This window comes from Falco punctatus (genome assembly GCF_963210335.1).
Source record: "Falco punctatus genome assembly, chromosome: 3".
Taxonomy (NCBI): domain Eukaryota; kingdom Metazoa; phylum Chordata; class Aves; order Falconiformes; family Falconidae; genus Falco; species Falco punctatus.
Genome location: NC_137582.1, coordinates 97,317,166 through 97,337,579, shown reverse-complemented (window position 1 = coordinate 97,337,579; position 20,414 = coordinate 97,317,166). Strand labels below are relative to the sequence as shown.

Below are 20,414 nucleotides of genomic sequence, written 5' to 3'. Positions count from 1 at the left end.
AAAAGGTAATGAATGTACCCCTTCACCCAGCAATGCCTAATAGCATGGTAGCACTGGTTAAAAAAAAAAAAAAAAAAAAAAAAAAAAAGGAATTCAAAGCCTCTTACAGAACGGAGGAAAATCTGAAATACAGTCTGTGATGCATGTGCCAAGGTCTTCTGCAGCAAGCTCCTCAACAAAGCCAAAAAGAATCTCAACTGAAAAAAGGCAGATTTTTCTAAGATTACAAACCACAGAAGTTTTAAAGTAACTTACATACCTTTCTCCAGCCAGCCCACCGTGCACATACAGGCAAGGGCCCTGGTTATACTTAATGCTGCGACTTGCACTTTTCCAGGCTTTGGATTTCAGCGCAGGAGCTCAGTGTGAAGGATCTCTAGACAATACCATGAAGTTCACTGCTTTCCTGAATCTGTATCATGTACTCAGGGTCAAACAAAACACACGCAGCTGCTGTTGCTGCAGGAATGGATATGTGTTCCCTTACAACTGGTCATAAAATAACTTGTTTTGCCATTACAGACAGAGCCTCTCATCCAGTAATAAGAAGTGGTTCCTTGCTGTAACCACTGGTTCCCTGTAAAATGTCAACTGGGTCAGGAGGAAAGTGTTTAAGGATAGTAACAAGCATGCCTCTCCCTGCTCACCAGTTTCTTGAATAACCATACCATAATTTTCACCTAAGCAGAGGAAATTATCTTTATTCCTCCGTACTCATTGCAGTATGTCCATGGCCATGCAGAAAGTACATTATTGGTTCTTCTGTCATACAGCTTACAGAAACAAAAAGAAAACTCCCTTTCACAAAAAGACAGAAGTAGCACTAAGGTGACAGAGATGCTTCTGTAAGAGCATCAGTTCGGGGTCATCCTCCTACCACTAAAAAGGGAATTGTCAGAGCACTTACATTAACCGTGTGGACTAATTCTTTGTGTATTATCAGCTTTCATCTGAGCATCACTGCACATTAGCTTTTTTATGTAAACAACCCCAATGCAAAAACAATTCTCTGATAATCTCTTGAACAACCAGGAGTTTGTTTACTCAACTAAGAAGCCACTGGCCCTGCTGAAGTCAAAGATGAGACATCTTTTTGTGCTGAGGCTAAACTGGGGGCCTTTTCTCTGACAAAGTGGCTACAGAAAACAGATTAATGTTACTTATTTGTATCCAGTGCTGCTAATGGGTTTGATCAATTAATGTTCATGCATTGTTTTGAGGATATAAGTATTCTTCTGAAAGTCTGTATCCATATCTCTCGGCAGACTATTTTCAGCACTGAGATCACTTCAAAACAGCTATACGAAATTCAATGCAACAAGGCTAGAGAACAGCGAATGTGATTATCTGCTGAGTATACATATAAGGAGAATAAATGGTTTAGACATAGGTACTTATAAGACAGATCCTGTTTGTTGCTCAGAATTGTAACAACATTTTGGCAAGATATGGAGATTTGCCAGAAAGGGTAGCAGCAATGCTTTGGCATTTTTGTAATGTGCACACCCCCACCCCCACCCCATGCTTGCCTTGACTGAATAACCTCTAATCTGCATTTATATTCTTGTATCTTTATCTATTATGCATTACATGCACATGAAGCCAAGTCTCTTATCATACAGAGATGCTATTTAGAGTACACAAAACTTCCCTGGAGGGTTTCCATTTAGAGAAAGCAGCAGATTATCATAACTCTCAGGCAATGGTAGAAAGAATACAAAAGGCTCAGCTATTTCCACTGCAGAGTATCAATGCCATTCATGTGTCCCTATTTTAATATACTCAAGTACAGCAGCAGTCCTCCACAAAGAACTGGGGACAGGTTTCCAAAAACATCGGGTAGGAAATAGCTTTTGTTCTCTCTCCTGCTGTTGTCCAATTTAAAGAGCAAAGAACTTCAGACCAAAATTTACAATAGCCTGTTATTCCACTCACCTGCAGTACTACAGTTAGTGACTTCAGAAGGTTACATGCTGCCTTTCATTTTTAGCATGCACCAAGGGATAAAAAAGGGCAAAGTAATTAAATGATACGGTAATAATTGCACAGAGCAAAACAAAAGGGAGGAACTCAGCTAAAGGAAGAAAAAAAAAAGTCAAAACATTTTTTCCATGTAAACTCATGCTGCTTACCAGTTTCCCTCAGGACGGAAGGGCAAATTGTAACAACACACCGGTAACAGAGCCACGGTGAAGCACTTGTGACTGGGTTTTGGCAAGGGACGGGGAGCAGAAGCAAAGTGCTTGTGGGTGGGTGTGTAGTTTCTGAATTCTTATTGATAGTTCAAGCAGCATGGATAAAATCTCTGCTTCACAAGCACTTCCAAGCCTGTGACCATCTTTGCTAGCAGTTCCACTCAAGGTCAAAGGCTAATGACACCAAACCAGGACTGCTCAGCTAGCACGAGGCTGGCCTAATGTAAATGTGCAGGTATGATGAACTAAAGTAAACAAAAATCAGACCAAACTGTCTTCTGCCCCATCCAGTTGATTCCTTCCTAGTTAAAACAAAGCACTTAGGTCCACAGAAAGAACTAGGAAGCTAAAGCAATCAGTTCAAGGTCCCGTGCCCATATATTTAATGAAAGAGCAAATGGTTTGTGTCTTTTCTCAACACCGAGAAAGGGAGAGAGCACCTAGAAGCTTTATTTCTCCCAGCCTTTTTTGAAATGTCTTGTGCTTTAGTGAGCGAATTGGTATAAGCAAGGAAGAGGGGAGACGTCTGTGCAAAAGGGGTTTTTCACTTCTGCTGCATCACCAGCCTCATCCCAACAAGCTGCAGGTCCTCTAAGTCAGGACAGTACGTTTTGTCATCTCAGCTTGCGTGGACAGTCCAGCCCTAATAATTCGCCCAACAATGTATGTATGCCAAGGGATGGGGCTAAGTATGTTCTTATATTCAGAGAAGTAGAAAGCAAAAGCAAAAAGCATTTTGGGAGGTGATGGGGCAGTGCTCAGTGCTGCAATCGCATACACTGTGACTGGCCATCAGCAACACAGAGAACTGGATTTGTTGTAATGTGAAGTGACACTGGCTCCTAGTGCTTTCCAAACAAACAGATTTGTGGCTCTCTCCAGCATGCTGGCTAGGATCCACCTTCTGCAGCGGTGGAAATGATGGAGAAAAGTAGCTGTGGAAGCTTCCCAAGGGCCAGAATTTAATCAATGCTTACCTTCTGGCTGTCAGGTACTCCTCACAGTATCATCCACACCAAAGTCCATTCACCTTTGCTTCTCTCCTGTTAGCCTATCCTCCACCAGGATGAGGTGACACCTCAGGACACCCACCAGGGCTGTGCTCCTGTGGTATGCTGGAGAGGTAGTCTTTGCTGGTTACTCATTTTGTGACTGCCTGGCCTTGAAGGAAAGGCAGGGCAGGGCACTCTGACCTACAAAGAGGGTCCCCTCCATTGGGTCCTTATCTGCCTCTATCACTGAAGTGACCAAGAGGGACATCTGACTCTTAGATCATCATCCCTGACCGCAAGTGATGAGAAGCTTGCTGTCCGCCACTCTGCCAAAGGAGTCATGCAGCTGTAGGAAACACTGGCATGCCTTTCAAGGTGGCCCAGCAAGGCAGGTTCTGTCTCCTTCCTTAACATACATGGCTTTTGATATTCTTAAAAATTTGAACTAGCACCATACAGCGGCTGGCATGAATCCAGCATCTTCTAGCCTTGCTGGTATCTGCTCATATTTCTGTTAGGAGTTTCTCGCAGGAGTAGAGCCACAGAGTAGGACACAGTTATCACAAATACATGAAGACCTTGGTCCCCACTAAGACCTGGCTGCACCCCTCTGTTGCGGTACCTTGCCCACTCACTTTTTAGACCATCACCCCAGTGGTGACTTCTGACATCTCCAAGCCACACCACTGAGGTGGTGACGCTTCTGATGAGATACTTCTGGAGGCATTTTTTAATGGCTGGGGAAGCAGGACCTTGGTGTGAGGTGGAGGGTGGGCTGGTACAACAGCACCAGAAAACTCTACAGCACTTTGGAAGGGCTTCTTTCCCTCTCCAGAGACTATCCAGGCTATCATAGGTGCCTGTATGAGGAGGTGGCCAAAACAGGAGCCTGCAAATAACCTCACTGTCTCCATACCAAAGAACGTGTGGCAGGAAAGTTTGTCATTAAACTTACAAACCGTTCCTCCATTTTCTTCTCCTCATTTTTCCTTCATTTTTCTTCTCTTAGCACCTCTGTGAAATGAAGTTTTCCCAACATCTCAGACTTCAAAATCATAAAAGATTGCTCACGAATCACACAATTCCCCTTAACCCCTGAAAACTATGGTACAGTTGGGAAGAGAATCCTGACATTTGGACTTCAGGTCCCATACCCTAAACATACAAAAAAAATTGTCTCTCCTCATTTAAAAAAGCAGAGACAGAACAAATGCTAGAGACCCAGTTCCCTGCTGCACAACCATACAGAAGGAGGCTGACACGTTACTGGTCTAGAATAGTCAGTGAGAAATGGTGGAAAAGGATTAGGTACACGTGGTACCCAATGAGATGGCACAAGCTAGCATTTGCAATGAAAGCACACAAATTCAAGCTGAAAATGGACTCATGCAGCCTGAAGCCAGGAATATCCAATGAGTGATGGACAGATCTTTAGGCCTTCACTAATAACTCATGCACTTAAATGTTACGTGTGTATTTTAGCACCTGGCTGAATTACAGCCTCAGATAGCAAAACAGGAGACTGCTCCTTGTTTTCAGCCTGCAGAAAAGACAACCCATTTTGAGAACTGCACTGATTACCCTAGTTTATAATCTCCTTAATATCAAAAGTTCCACAAAGATACATTTTGTTCCCTAGAGCTCCCCAGAAATCAGCTAAACATATGGACTGCTTGCTTACACCTACTACAGAAGGCTGAGTATTGAGGATTTATATATTTTAGTCTATGTGGTGTAAATATGTATAAATTTATATTGTGTTAATTTATGGCATACACTACAGAAGGTTTTGCGTGAGCTACATTGCATTCCTTCCCACGTTTCTGCTGAAATATTCATCTTCGGGTCTTTTTCTCCATGTTTTCCTTAGTCTCGCCACAGATGTTTGGGCAGCTTGCGTTAGAAGGGAATGTGCCTTAGAAGTACATTTAGGAATTTAGGTGATGAGAATACCAAACTCAACTGTGTGGCTACAGCCTGACAGGATTAACAGGCTTGGTGAACACTCATCAGTGCCTTGGACCTACCTTCCGAAACACAGGCAAGCATCGCTACGTAGCTCGTAAATTAGCACCGCTAAGGCAGACACCCAGTGCACAGAGAACTTCTGCCTCCAGGATTGCCAAACAAGTGCCTGACAAACATTGTGTTCACACACAAAACACGGATACATAAAGCTGCTGTGCCAAAAGGAGGACTGATTCTCACAAGAACAGGCACCTGTGTATCAACAAACCGCACTCAGCATTGCCACAAGCAGTCCCTCCCATCTGCCTGCTCACAGCTCTCAAGAATGAAAAAATGTATTGATGTGTCCCCATCGCTTTGCAATCGATAGAACTCTTGCTGTTGGCTCAACAAGAGTAAGGTCAAGCCACGGGGCCAAAACATAGCCCTTATCTCCCCCTGAGCCCTTATCATGAATCTATCAACACAGGCTTTGACTACAAGGACTGGCAGTAACCCAGGAGTCCCAGTGCCAAATCATGGCAGCATTAAGAGCCTGCTGCCTGCCATAAAGTCCAGCCAGTGATATGAAGACATACAGAAAACTTAATTAAAGCATGACCTAATCAACAGAAGTGGGGCCCAACACGATGTTTATGTGCTTACGTTCCATTTGTGCATCAACACGTTGTGTTTCACTGACTTACTGGACTATGAAAATGCACAACTACATAAATAGTACCAGAGGGAGTTACCTAAATAAATAAATAAATCTTATACAGCTAAATAAATCTTTTGGCTATTACGGAGTCCCAAATGCAACACATAGCACTAACTGACAGAGAGGAATGAGTAAGAGGATGCGTCTGCAAATATTTTCTCATGCACAGCTGTGAATTACTTTGAATTTTTGACCCTTTTCCCCATTCATTGTCAGAAAGCATTTCTACGTTCTGTGTTTATGGCAACTTACTGGGAGATCTGGGTTCAAAGTCCAGAGTTGCTTCAGATTCTCCAGATAATTCTGGGAAAGTCATTTCTCCTTTGAGACCCTCTTGGAAAAAGACACAGTTAAGAACATTTTTCTCCAGTCCTCTTTGCTTTTCTTGTCTATCTAGGATCAGGAACACATTTTAAAAGGTATTCTGATAGCTAAAGCTGCAACCAGTGCTCCTGACAATCCCATCAGTCACTGCCCTTTGCCCTTGAGAATGATGCCAAATACCTCCTATCCCCAAGTCCTGCAGATCCTCACCAGATCCGGCCCTGTGCTCTGGGATGGTGAGTGCCCATCAGTGCGTACGTTGCCTAATTGGCAGTATTTCACAGGGTGATGTTAGAAGAATAAAGCATACAGTGGTAAAGAGCCACAGATTTCAGCAGAGTCTAATTTAGTTTTTTCTGGATAGCTTTTCTGTAAGTACTACACAATAGCAGATGCATCAGAAGTGCTGAAGAAGTACTTTTGCATAAAGAAGGTGAATAATTCTAATTTAGCAGGCAAAATTTACAGTAATTCAATGAGGGTGCAGATTACATTACTCTGCTGCGCTGCTGTGCAGAAGTTTAAATAGGCCATACATTTTGCTGGTTTTATTTTACAAACAGGCCAAGTAAAACCTCACACGTAAAATAAGCCACAATCAAAATTACAACTCTCAGACTAGTGCCGCTCTTCTACCTCACCCCTGTTTGCCCAACTCTTTCCCAGCCTGTTGTCCTGGCCCTTCTGGTCTCACCTGCTGGAAGTACACCACAGAGCAGTCTGAAGTTGCTCAGCCCAGGGAAAAGTCATCAGGACTGAGCATGGAAATTTGTGCTCCCTGGTCCCACCACATGCTGCTGCCTGGCTGATCCTGACCCTCTCCAACACAAAAGAGCTACACAACAGTGTGAAGATGCTGTTTGGCCCTCTTTTCCCAGCACAGCACAACCAGGGTCCTATAACAGTCATCAAAGATGAAATAAAAATTAATACTGTTCAGGGTTCCCATGCGGCTGATTTTCCAATTTTCCTACTGTCCTCCTGTTTTCTTCATTCTCCTAGCATTTAAATAATGACTGAAGGATTAAAAAAACCTGAAGCTGGTGATCAGCCCATCGTGCCTTAAAGACAACAGAGGACAGTCAATGGGTGTTGATGGTTTGAACACCTCAGTAGGCAGAAATACATTCAGAGAGCGTTTCAGTGAATTTGGGTAAATGGGGAGAATAGTTTAAAAAAAAAAAACACAAACCCAACAACAAAAGTCCCAAAAAGAAAAGTCTGATCTTGGATAATTAACAGCAGAAACAGGGCTAAATTGAAATAAATTATTCAGTGCAAGTACTTGAGACAGCTCTTAAGAATAACACATGGATCTGTGGCACTCTTTAGGGGACTTTGTGCCTATAAACTAATTAATAGATCTGACTTCTCCATATGTAGTTTTTCCATCTGTAACAGATAAAGTATGGATAGGTTTCTTCATGTAACAGGAAAAATTAAAACTAAAGTTATTTTTGTAAGTTGTAGAATATTCTCTAACTTATTCAGAACGCGAATGTGTGAAAATACCATGACAGAATGGAAATTGATTTTGTAAAATGTGAGAGTGAGCGACCGCGCTCTGCAACATGTGGTGCAAAGTCAGCGGCGCGGCGCTCTGCTGCCTTCCCCTCCAACCACCGCCCAGGCACGTCGCAACCCAGACGGCGAAGCGCAGCCAAAAGGGCAGCTAATAACCTGCTCCTCGCTACGGTCAGCGAGGCAGCCACGTCAGAAGTGGGTTTGTTCTTAAGCTGAAAGGCTGCAAGTTCCTGCCACCCCACGATGTTGTACAGCAGGGTTTTGCTCGAGCCTTTGCGAGCGCTACTCATAAATGGCTTTGCATATACGCCTATTGCCTGAGCTCCCACCCTGGGGAAGTGCTTGGATCCTTTGGTGTAACCAGCACGGGGGCTTCCAGTCACTTCTTGGGGCAGCCACCGCGCCCTGTGCGAAGGAAAACGCTGTGCCTTTCACCCGGCCGAGCAGAGCTGGCACGCACCAGCTCATCCAGCCTTTCCAACTGGTTAGAAATCTGTCCCCAGCCATTTCATCCAGCCCAGGATTTAAACATTGCTAGGGCACAGCTGAGAAATAGCTCAGTTCTATTTTTACGGACAAATACCTCACATTTTACAAGATTAACCCCGACACTTGGATTTCAGAGGTACCTTCCAAAGTTTTAGCCAAACTACAGGGTCACTCATGTACATTAACCAAATGCCATCTGTCTCTCCCATGCTTCCCTCCCCCTGCCAGGAGACCTGGTCAGTGTGGGAAGCTGCCATTCACACCGATGTTAGCATACTTATTTATTTGTAAGGGTTGGTTATTTTTAAAAGTGACTTAACACAAAGCATACTAGCAGAACGTGACATTTCAATGTTCAAAAAGCAAGAATTGTTGTGCGGCCAAGTCACCACCAACATTCACAAAACCCCCAAACCTATTCAGAGGCTCAGAAAAACGTGGGAAGTTGTTTTACATCTTTTCTCCCAGCATGGTTCATGACTCCCAGCAACAAATTGTCCAACAGCGGTGCCATGCCCAGCCGGTATCTGTGCCAAGAATTAACACCGCTTGGTCGTCTCCCTTCTTCTTATCCGACATCCATCTCCAGCCTACACCTCATCACCCAGCAGGCCAAACATCTCACCACCTCCACTGGAAACTGCCGTTTATCCAGCTTAATTGCCACAACCTGATGCTCAGCAACATTCCTGCCCCAAATGCAACATTTGCTCGAGCATGTTGACATCAGATCTCATTACTGACTTTAAGGAGAGCATCGAGAAGACTTTTCCTTCACTTCATCTTCTGTTGCTGAACACAGACAACAAGCCCTGACATCTATCCTTTAATTAGAATGAATAATGGCAAACTTGGGGAGACAACCTGGAGTTTCATCCAATCTGAAGTTAGGCCTAAACCCAAACTAAATACTTCTCCACATTTTTGGAGGCTGTACGCAGATGCAGGGGTTTGGTTTCACTTCCCTTGTAAACTGATTCTGCCCACAAGACACAGATATTTTCTTCTTTTTATCCTAGCATTTTTTCCTTAGACTTCACTCCTTATTACAGAGCACTCTTCCCAGAATTATCTTCTTGTCTGACCATTTGGGCTGGTCAGAAATACAGCGCTGAAGCACGAGTATTGCAAAAAACAACCACACACATCTAGATTACTCTTTTGTGCTGGGGTTTGGTTGTGGGTTGGTTTGGTTGGGCTTTTTTTGCAAACCTACATGCCTTTCTAACACAGTCGGTATTCATCTGCTCCTGCCCTTTCTTTGTAGTGATCTGCATCTTCCTTTTGTCATTCCCAACATATTTTCACTTTAGCAAGCTAAGAAAATATTCTCATACACAAGAGATCCAAATTTGTGCTAGAAAAGAGCCAGGAGAGCATTTCAAATGGAAAAGAGTACAAGGCAGCAGAAGAGCCTATTGCCCTCTATCATCAGTCCCCAGCAATCCAACTGGATACTACATATGCAGAATTGGCATGATCTTTCACAGGGTCCTCCTTTTTCACACTGACTGCATTAGGGAAAAAAAAGTAATTTGGCAATTAAGAAATCCTTCCACTGTTTCATGTACCCTTCTGCTTAAGGAAACAAAAGTCCCTCTGATCTGTTTAGTATGTCAGTTAAAGAATAAAATGCAAGGCTGGAATGAAGCTGGAGTGTGTGACTGCTTCTCCAGGTGCCAGCGTGCCGGTGGTCGAGGTGAGGGCAGATGGAGGTGAGCAGCAATCTTGTTTTCTGGGCAGTCATCCTCTGCAGGCTGCTCTTATCATGGGACTCACCATGCAGCAAGGCAAACGGCGTTCAACAAAACAGCCAGCTCTCCCCAGCACCATGGGGATATCTCGTCTCCACTACAGCTGTGCAATTAATAAGCACCTGCTCTGATATCACATACTTGGTTATTTGTAAACGTGCAGTCGGGTCGGTCAAAATCTATGGGAACGCAGCCCCAGAGCCTGTTTCCAGTCTCAGCTGCTATACACTGGCCACACACAAAAAAAAAAAAAAAAAAAAAAAGCTGCTTTCTGGGGGCTGAGCTTGTTTCCTCTATAGTAGTTTCACAGAGGTGAATCTTCCACTAACCCTGTTGGTTGACACAAATTGTACAGGGAACAACAGGAGGCTTGTCAGCACTGCTCCAGCATACAAATGAACGTAACAGACGGGTAGCATTAAACTCACCTAAAGATAAAATTATGATCTTCAGTCATTGAGAAAGATGATAACTTAACCACAGGACGTATCGCAATTAGCTTCCTCAGCAGCCTACAGAAGCAATACATACAAATTACAAGATAATCTTCCACAATTTGAAACCATTTAGGATCTTTAGCATCATATACTTGGATCAATTTAAATCTTAAAGTTGCTATCATCTTTCCTCCTTACTCAGAGATAAATATCTCCTCATTTTCTAGTGAAACACGGTAGATGGGGTTTTTACCTGGCCTTACTGTAAAATTTCTTTCTTTTAAGTTAGATGGTTGAACTATAACGAGCTCCCCAGGGCTGTGGTTGCAAAGCGCAAGCAGTGCTGGCCACCTCAGTGTCTGTACTAGGTTGCCCCCGGTGGCAAGGAACTGCAAAAGACTTTTGCAAAAAGGGAAATAAAAATTTCCAATTGAGAAATAAGTCTGCTGGTGAAGGGGGGGGGGGGGGATAAAAAAATGCTGCATGTAGAAATCTTAAAGCTTTTATCCATTTCTAGGAAACTGGAATGGGAGGAGCGTCTCTCCTAAAGACATCTGCACTGTGAGGATACAGGGAAACTACTGCAGTACAAGCAAGGTTTTGGCAAAGTAAAGCTAGTCAGAATCTCAGCAAGCTTCCCGTTGATCTGGGTCCACTTATACTTTCATTACAATTCTGTGCTGCTTTCTGCTGTTCCCTTTTGGACACACAATACTTAAAAAATAGCTCAAGAACTTGAGAGGTTTGACTCTCACAGTCTAGGAGTAGCCAAGATATATATGTCTATGGCCTTCTCCTGCCTCGTTTTCGACTTAGCATCTGGGAAAAACTGGAAAAACCCTGGGACATAAAAATTCCCTTAACTGTGAGTAAGCCGTCATTATTATGTCTTTCTTTACAAAATGACAAAATGGCTTGTTTGATTAATGCCTGTTTGCATGGAAAATTCTCTCCTCTCCTTTGCCCTCTCCTGCAATTACTTTGCCTTTTAGTGTCTGCTTTGGCAGAGAGAAAAAGCTGGATGCTGGGTTAAATCACAGCCCTTTTCTGAGATCTGTGGGACTTCTGTTGCTCATTTCCATGGTACCAAGATTTGATCCTTATTCTTAACATCTAGAGCCTCCAGCAGTGGCCTACCGCACCGCTGTAAGTCTCTGGAGCGAATGACCAAGTCCAAAGTTGCTATTTAAAATCCCAATGATTTTTCAAAAGCCTGTTGAATTCATTAGGCTTTATCCAATCCACTCAGCCTTGTTCAGAAGAATCCAGTAAGCTGTGCTCTCTCGTGCTCCCTTGCCGTTTAAGTGGCAGCACTTTTAACTCTACAGAGTAAGAATTTACCCCAAACTAGTTTAAAAAACAAAAATCCTTCCCTGTTGAAATCTGAGACTGGTAATTGTACATGAGATGATTTTAGAGAGGCTGAATTTTTGGTACAGAAAACAAAACCTAAACAGGACAGTAATGCTTTTTTACAAATCAGCCTTACCTGAGCTTATGGAAACCAGCAACAGACCTGCAAACTTTTATGCACTCGGCAATTATGGGTAGCTGTCTGGACTCACAGCCAACGGAATTAAACATTTGAGAGATTGTGATTCACGATATAATCTAGTTATGAAGCTAATTACATCTCTTGTCATTGTTGACAATGTATGATTACAGAGACAAAAATCTTGGTTCTGCTAGTCAAATTCCATGGGAGGATATAGACAAGGGAAAGAAAGAAAAGAAAAGAAAAGAAATCAAAATAACTTTCTCCTCATTTAAGAAAAGACTACCCAAATCCAGAAAAGAAGGAAAACAAAAAAAGAAGAAGAAAATAATCACACTCAACAAGAACACTGAAGTTTCCTTAAAATGCTAAAGGAGATCATGTGTAAAAAGGCATACAAGGCTATTTTCAATGCATCTCTAAGTAAACATGTAAAGGCAAATTTGAAACTTCCAGAAAACTACAATGGAAAAAAAAATTATGAAACAAAATCATGAACATAACACGCAGCTCCAGCTTTGCAAGTAAGGCAATGCATTCCAGTACAGCGTGCAGATGCCAAGGCTTCTCTCAGACAAAGGCACATCTTTTTTGAGAACCAGAAGCAAGGACTGGATTCATCACCCCTTGTGATCCGCAGTCTCCCAGTCCACATGTACAGCAGCTAATACAGAAATTAAATTGTAAGCCCTCCATATTTTCCATGGTGTTACTTACTCTGTATGCTCATCCCTTAGTTGATTTTAAACTTCTCCCCATTGCAAAGAAGCTTAAGTTAATTTCTCAGGTTATTACACCATAAAATCCTGCGTGCTCAGAAAGCTATGGCTTTTTTTCATAATGATTTTTTTTAAAATAGCTTAATTACTGTAGGACATATTTCCCAAACACTAATCAAATTTTAGATACTTTTTCTGATGACAATAAACCCCAAAGTTTAAGGAGTCTGCTTCTTGTGAAACTGTAATTTTGAACAAGTCTAAATTTTCTTAAGATCATAAGTTACTGCACTCATGGGGAAATTTCAGTGACCTTACTGAGAAGGAAATTTTGATTGTTTGTGCCTGCACAGAAAAATAGAGCACCAGAACAATGAATAAAAACCAAGTAAAGTTTAAAAAAAATAAAACAATCTGATCATTTTAGTAGAGAGAGGAAAGGCTGTTGATTTTTGAGCTTTTCATTGGCAAGCTGCTACAAAATACAGGACAAAGAGGTGTCCACATAGAGATATTTTTTTTTCACGGTTTTTGAGTTAACATTCTCTGTTGGTCCCAAAGACCCTGCAGGTCACGCTACGAAGCTGACTGATTTGCCCTGACTCGTAGGTGTTTGAAGGTCTCTGACAAGAAGTAAGGATAGTGGTATGGCCTGCATTTACCTTTCCTTAAGCACTATATGGTTTTATACAGAGTAGTAGTTCTCCTCATTTTCATTCTTCCTTTAATTTATCGAAAAGTGACCTGGACACTCAGCTTGGCCTCTATATGCCCTATAAATGAAAAAGGCAATTTAATTTCTCTTGGTATGATTTTCCTTATCACCAATAATTTCTTCAAGCCCACCCCAGATGGGTAGTAAAGGTAGGAAGAAGGACAGACACTAGATTACTCTGTTCTCTACAATGCTATTTCCTCATTTTTTTAATATTGATACTGCTAGTAAAATTTTCTTTCCAAAGCCACAGCTGAATCTAGTAGCTACAAAGATGATGATGAAAATAGCACTTAGAAATGGTATCCCCATCTCTCCTGATCAGAAGCCAGCCAGATCAAATAAATTGTACTTGAATGTTTGAATTTAAAATGTAACTTTACTCAGCCTCCCAGAAAGCATAATTGAATTTGGGATTCACAAAGCAAAAGGGGAAAAAACAGAACACTGATGTTCTAACCTCTGTCAATGTTTTAAAACTGGAAACTGCTCTTCTTTCATGCAAGAGCAGTGGTTTTGGAAGCAATATAGGTAGAGCGTACTTACACTAAATTGTGTATCATTTATATTAATTCAGAAATTCAGTGTAAATTTTAGAAACGTTAAGGAAAAGAGAGCAGAGATGTGCTGAAGCATGCTTATGGCAGTCGGGTTTGGGAAGAGGGAAGTCTATTGCGTGCACACGTTAGCCACTTATTTCATATACACATGACAGCAAAGCCTGACTGGTTAGCACTGAGAGCAAACTTCTGATGAGTATTGGAAGTGTGATAGATTCAATAATTTCAATAAATCCAGTAATTTTTTCTAGGAATAATCTTATATCCTAACCATAGAAATGTGAGCTGCCCACAGCTGGGCACACGTACAGCCCTGGAAATGCCATTCCCTTTCATGGCTGTAAACCAAACAACAAATCATTTCAGCAAGATCATTTTCTGTTTTCTGCTTGTTCCTACAAATAAAGGAAGGCATGGGCCTATCCCACTCTCAAACAACAACAACAACAAAAATCATTTGGGGATTTAACAATAATTTAATTTGTATTAAATGGCACAACATAAACATTTTCCTCAAAGCTGAAGCACAAACAGCTTACACACATTTTCCATGTGTGGGTTTTTTTGTGTCTGTGAGCTGCTGAGACTATTTTCATTAAAACAAAGAAAAAAACCCACTTCCCGTATGAATCAGAGTTTCATATTTAAACTACAGGAATCCTCATTTTAATGGTTTATTTGACTGAATGAATATGGTCACTTTGCAAAGGTGGACCAACTAGAAAAAACAAGAGGAAGAGGACAGGGAATATCGTTACAGAACAGAAACAGGGAAAAGTGAGGCTCAGCACAGTGCCAGAGCAAACAGATACTATGTGAGAACTTGTACATTCTTCCCTCCCTATTTCCATCAGTATTAATTTGTGACATGCTTCCATGCCCTGTGAAGTAAACACAAGCTTTGAGGCAGGACTGTGAGAACATCCTTGCTTAGAACTCATGTCAGGATGAGACAAAGTACACGAGCTTCAGCCGGGGTGGCTGGTCTTGGCACTGTCAGTGTACCTCATCCAAAAATCTGCCTTACTGAAGCCAGGTGTTCACTTAAAATGTCCTCATGGTTGATACCGCAGCATTTGTTTAACAGTGAGCTACGTGGCAGGCACCTTCTTGGCCAGATGGCAGGACGGGTGGGAAGCTCGTGGTGAGGCTGGTGCCACAGGACAAGCCACTTGCTGTAGCTAGGTCACCAGGACCAAGAGAGTCCCCCACCAGGAGACACTGACAGACCTGTGGGACCCTCAGGAAAGATAGCAGGAGAGTACAGGCAGCAGATCTGGCACCCGGACCATGGATGTAGTATCCCTGTGTATGAGCTGAAGGGCTGACTGGCAGCTCTAGGCTCCATCCCATCCTAAAACCATGATGAGCTCCGCATGGTAAGACCTCATGGGTGGGTGTCCAAGGTCTGCTGGACACCCAGGAGGTTAAGGCACTTTTGAAAATGACACCATGGTCTCCAGGTTAGTCAGGGTCTTATAGCAGATAATCTTTTTCTTTGCCTTAGGTGTGGGCTTGGTACAATTGTTTCCTCCAAATGCTTCTCCCATTGCAATAGCAATCACCCCACTACTCAAATTTAACAGGATTTGAACTTTTTTCTGCCAAGACAGCAGAATCTTTTATCTTTCTGTGCACAGGAACAGAGATGTTAAAATTAGCCACAAGCAGTATATTGCTCCCCAAATACAAGAGAAAGGTACCGCAATTTGCTGCGCAAAGGAAATCAGTTAAAACCATTGAATCTGCCAGTAACATGTTGCAACAGTGTTCTCTGGTTCGCCACGACAACCGCCACACACACAAACATCACACACAGAGCCAAACGTGTACGTCTGGGTGTTGTTCGATGAGCTGAGAACCACCGCAGCGCCACAGCAGCTAGCACGGTTACTGTTCTCAGCATCTTACACCAGCGCTGACGTGCTTTTTAAGCCGTGAGGCACAGAGCACATGGAAAACAGATCGCTTTTTCTGTACCTCTTATAGCTTCTGCTTGTAGAGCAACCATTTCTGCTGTTCACATACCTCAGTTAATCCCGGTAATATTTCTGAGGCCAGTGCAGGAGTTGAGGGTTTTCCACCAACTCGGATTTTACCCCGTTTCCTACAGCGTGGCAGGCTCTAGCAGTTGTAAGACAATAAGCAGGTGGAGGAGAAAACACTCTCAGAGTTCCTGCTCAGCTGGATTCTGTTCAAACTACCCACGAGACATGACTGCAGAACCAGAACTACACCCCAGACAGGTTGTTTCTGCTTCCCATTCCTAGACCAGTGGAGGGGTCTGAGCGAGCATCCACGTGTCTTACCGCGCCGGGGACTGGGGACCGACTCCATGAAATCGGGGTGTGGTGGGTGGGGGTGGTGGGGAGGCTGACTCTTCTTATCTCTGTGTGCTGATTCAACTCACTAACCTGCAGGAAAACAAGCCCAGCTAACAAACAAGAGGTAGCGAGGGCTGGAGCTCCAAGAAAGGAGCACGGTGCAGCCAGCGATGGAAAGCAGCAGAGGGAAGGCAGGGCCGGGACTTCTCACTGTAGACAGTGCGCTGCTAAGATCAGCTCTGACGTTTACAGAACCGTAGCACTGGTGTGTGCAAAATCCTAGGCTTTCTCTCTCTCTCTCAAACAGGAAGCCATAAATATTTTGAAAATGCAAAATTTTTTTGAACCGTGAGCAGAAACAGAATTCATTTGGACTGGTAACTGCTTTTTGTCTTCCTTACAGAGCAGCAGATCCCATGCGTGCCTGCATCTCAGGTTTTCCTTCCAGCACAGACACCGATGTCTGATGGGCATCCAGCTCTGGATCCTGCAGCCTGGAAACCTCCTTGCCGCCCTCCCACTTCTACCCGGCCACCTGTTTTCGAGAACTTCACAGACACTTAATACATCCCAGGCCACTGTCAGATTCGGTTGAAACAGATCATGAGTTCATAAAAGACTGGTCGCACCATGTGGAGGGCAAGATTAACAATTAACGCAGCCTGCGCTAACACGCAATGACTTTCCTCATTAGAAAGCGTGCCTAACAAAGAGAGACAAACCTGTTCCTGCTCTATTCACAACCAGTCACAGGCCAACTTTTGCTCCTGGTTATATAGCTATAAGCCCAGAATTACTCTGATTCACCAGTTACCTTCAATGCTAGCGTTGAGTAACCTGAAGTACCTAACTGGGCTAACATATAGACACCTCCTAACTACTGCCGTTCTATACCTATCAGTTAACAGCGCATGTTTATGAGAAATGGTGGGGGCAGCAGTTATTAAATCTTTGAATAATTCCTCACTTGTGTTTGGGAACATCTGAAATAGCAGGTTAGAATTCAGAGTACCGTATGGCATTTTTTAATTTTCTCTTTTTAGCAGCACACAAGACATAAGAATATTTAAACACATTCTGGAAAAACCCATACTCCGCTCCCTGCAGTAGAGTATTTTCACAGAACGCTGCTAATCCAACAAACATCACAGAATAAACAAAGCAAAATGAACTTCATTTGTTACTGACTACTGCTACATTATAATAAAAGAATTATAAATCTGGGTTCATTTTTTTTTTTATCATTGCTTTATGCCTACTTTTGTATTCTATTGGATTAGAACAGATTAATTTGTTTTAGTTTTGTTTCTAGCCACTTTTCATGTCCTGGCTCAGTAACAAGGCTCCATTTTTTAAAAAAAAAAGAACATGGTCTCAACATCACCCATAAATTTTCCATTCATGCTACAGTTGCTTAAAAAAAAAAAATCCTAACTTTAATATTTGGACTTAGACTAGCTGGCAAAGCAAATTTCTCAGTAAGTGACAACACTTCTTCAGACAGTTGTCTTCAGCCCATTTTTTAACACTTTACACCACTTCATTGCTTCAAGCCCCAGGTCATTTATTCTAGCTATGAGCTGAATTCCTGCTCTTACCCCATCATCGACTGCTCTGACAGGAAAACCTCTGTTATTGCCAATGGAAGAACAAGATGTGGCTTCACATTTGAAAAAAAAAAAATAAAAAACCCTTATAAGCCTCCCCTTACCAGTCAGAGTGCACACCCACTTGCCCTGAAAGCCACCTTGCTGGTCAGGGCAGCATCACCGTCCCCCATGGCAAGCAGGGAAGTCTCCCAGTTTTGAACTGAGAGAATTTGTGCTGCTGCCACCCCACAGGTGCCCTCTGCCAGGCAGTGCTTGGCTGCTGGGACACCCAATCCTCATCTGACCCAAGGGCTCCTACAAAAACACCCCCCCAGGCAGCCCACCCATCTCCTGACCTTCATCAGGTGGAATGGTGGGCTTTTGTTTCGCCAGCTGGAAGCCAGCAGGTAAGCCACGGGAGGCTTCCTCCCCAACAGGTCCCAGCCTGTGTCGTCCCAGTCCTAGACTGGGCTGTACTGGGCACGGCAGAAACAGCAAACAGCTGAAACTCTGAACCTAAGGAGAACAGGAATCGGCTCCCCTCCATGTAACCTCCAGGAACCCATCTGTCCAGCCTCCTAGCTGCAGATTAGAGATTGCTTTATCTGCTGGTTCGACCACAGAAAGTCTTTACTGGTCAGCGCGTGTTTGCACAAGACCATGCACAAGCGGGGCACGCTATTCGGAGTCTCCTGCTCCTACCCCCACAGACACAAGAGTAACGACAACTGGAAACCAAGGAATTCTTGCACTGGGTCACAAACCAAGGCACTGAACCCAAGTGTTCTCCAGGAGATTCAGCTTCATTTTCTGCAGCACTCCCAGCAGCGCGCTTTTACCCACGGTAACTGACATCTGCACCCGCCTGGTTGCAATGAAGGTCAATCTGATTCATTCCTAATAACAACAGAGAGTCATCTTGGATGATGGATTTTAAGCTGCCAACTTGATTGATCATACCAATAGAGATTTGGGGAAATATTATTCTAGCCCAACCACGCCAATCAAATCCAACAAGCGGATCCAGAGAAAGGTGAGCGGCTTTCCCAGACATGGGTTTACAATATTCAAGGGTTGCGAATGTTATTTTGATACGGGGTAAAGAAAGAATATTGTAGGAATGATACGGTAGGTCTAGAAAACACAACAGCCGGGTCCTCGAACTCATTAGCTCCTTTCCCTGTGAAAAGTAACGCTGCAAACTCCTCACGCTCTGGGGCAGCGACGGCAGCAATTCCCTGGCATTTTGCTCATGGATGACTGTCAACTTTCGGAAGGAGCTCCAGGCTACCATGCTGCCCTGGAACATCACCCTTTCAAGGCAGCACGGCTTTGCAGGCTGGCAAGGATCTGGGGAGCACAGTTGAGAACCACTGCTCTCCGTACCATGACTTCAACAAATCTCGAGTGGACTAACAACAGAGCTGCCTACACCCAAGGTCAAGTCGTTCTGCTGGCTACAACTTTGCATTGGATTTCTAAAGCTGGGGCAAGTGGAATGGTGATGAACCCAGTGCCTCTTCACTTAGAGGTCACTTAAGCATCGAACCACTAACCTCTGCTGTAACTCCTGGGATTTGCCTCCCTGGTTCAATCCGAGTGCCCTGCTTTAGCAGCGGCAGCCTAGAGGAAAATGTGGAGCTTTATCCTAAGCCTTCTCCTGGAGTCAGATTGCACAGTAACAAGGAATTCCTGGCACTGCAGTACAGTAAACAGTTCTCCCGTGTCCAGGATATAACACCAGAACAGATGATAATAAATAAGCCACTTCAACAGGGCTGTGAAAAATGATCCGTGACATATCTGTAGTGAAGCAAATGTCACCTCGGAACAGGCTCGTCTGGATGCCTACAGGAGAGCACACCAACCGTCTGGCTCCGATTCACAGCCTACTACTAGTACAGCACTATGAGCATATTGGTGACTGACTAATCCTGCGCAGCAGTTCTCTACCTACCGAGTGCTCTTTCAAGCTATTAGCGTCACAGCGTATCCAACAGCCTGTCACAAACCTGTTTATCACGCCTCTCCCAGGCGCAGGCAGGTATCCAGCAGCAACTATTCAGTATGGATGTATGCACATTTAAGTGCTAGCTCACCGGTAGGCTGGACCGCCGCATCTCATTCAGGGCAGAATTACAGCCCTCGTGTATTTTGAGATCGTTACAGTCACGTGGGGTTAGAAGCGCGGCTCCTTACATTAAAAGCCTCTCTTGATGTTCACTTGAAGAGCTATTCACAAAAGCTACCTTCAGAGCCTGGGGAGCCCACGTTTCTTTCTTAGTCAGCAGAGAAGTGACTCCAATGGAGAACAAGGTGATCCAGAACAGAAGCTCAACTTCTTTTTTCTGGTGGCCCTCTCTCCATTCACTGCTGTCCAGGGAGCCTTTGCCAGCACCCCCTTCCTTTCATCCTGCCAGCTCCTAAGAGTTTATTATGAACCTTACGGTATTTGATGTTTCTCTTGAAGGCCCTTTATCTGAAGTCATTTAGTTTCACAGGGATCTTGCCTTTTGCCAAATACATACATATATAATTATTATGACATACACACTATGGTGGAAAGAACTTAAAAGCATGAAGTCCAGAGATCTAAAAAAAAAAAAAAGAAAAGAAAAAAAAAGAAAAA

General features: G+C 43.4%; 1 long non-coding RNA gene across 2 annotated transcripts in view; it reads left to right on the top strand.

Annotated features, from left to right (window-relative positions):
- LOC308060046 overlaps positions 1 to 20,414 on the top strand; it is an 84,278-nt gene extending 63,864 nt beyond the window's left edge. For both annotated transcript variants that reach the window (XR_013926574.1, XR_013926575.1), the window contains one exon: positions 1 to 20,414. This exon is cut by the window's left edge. This is a non-coding gene — a long non-coding RNA (uncharacterized lncRNA).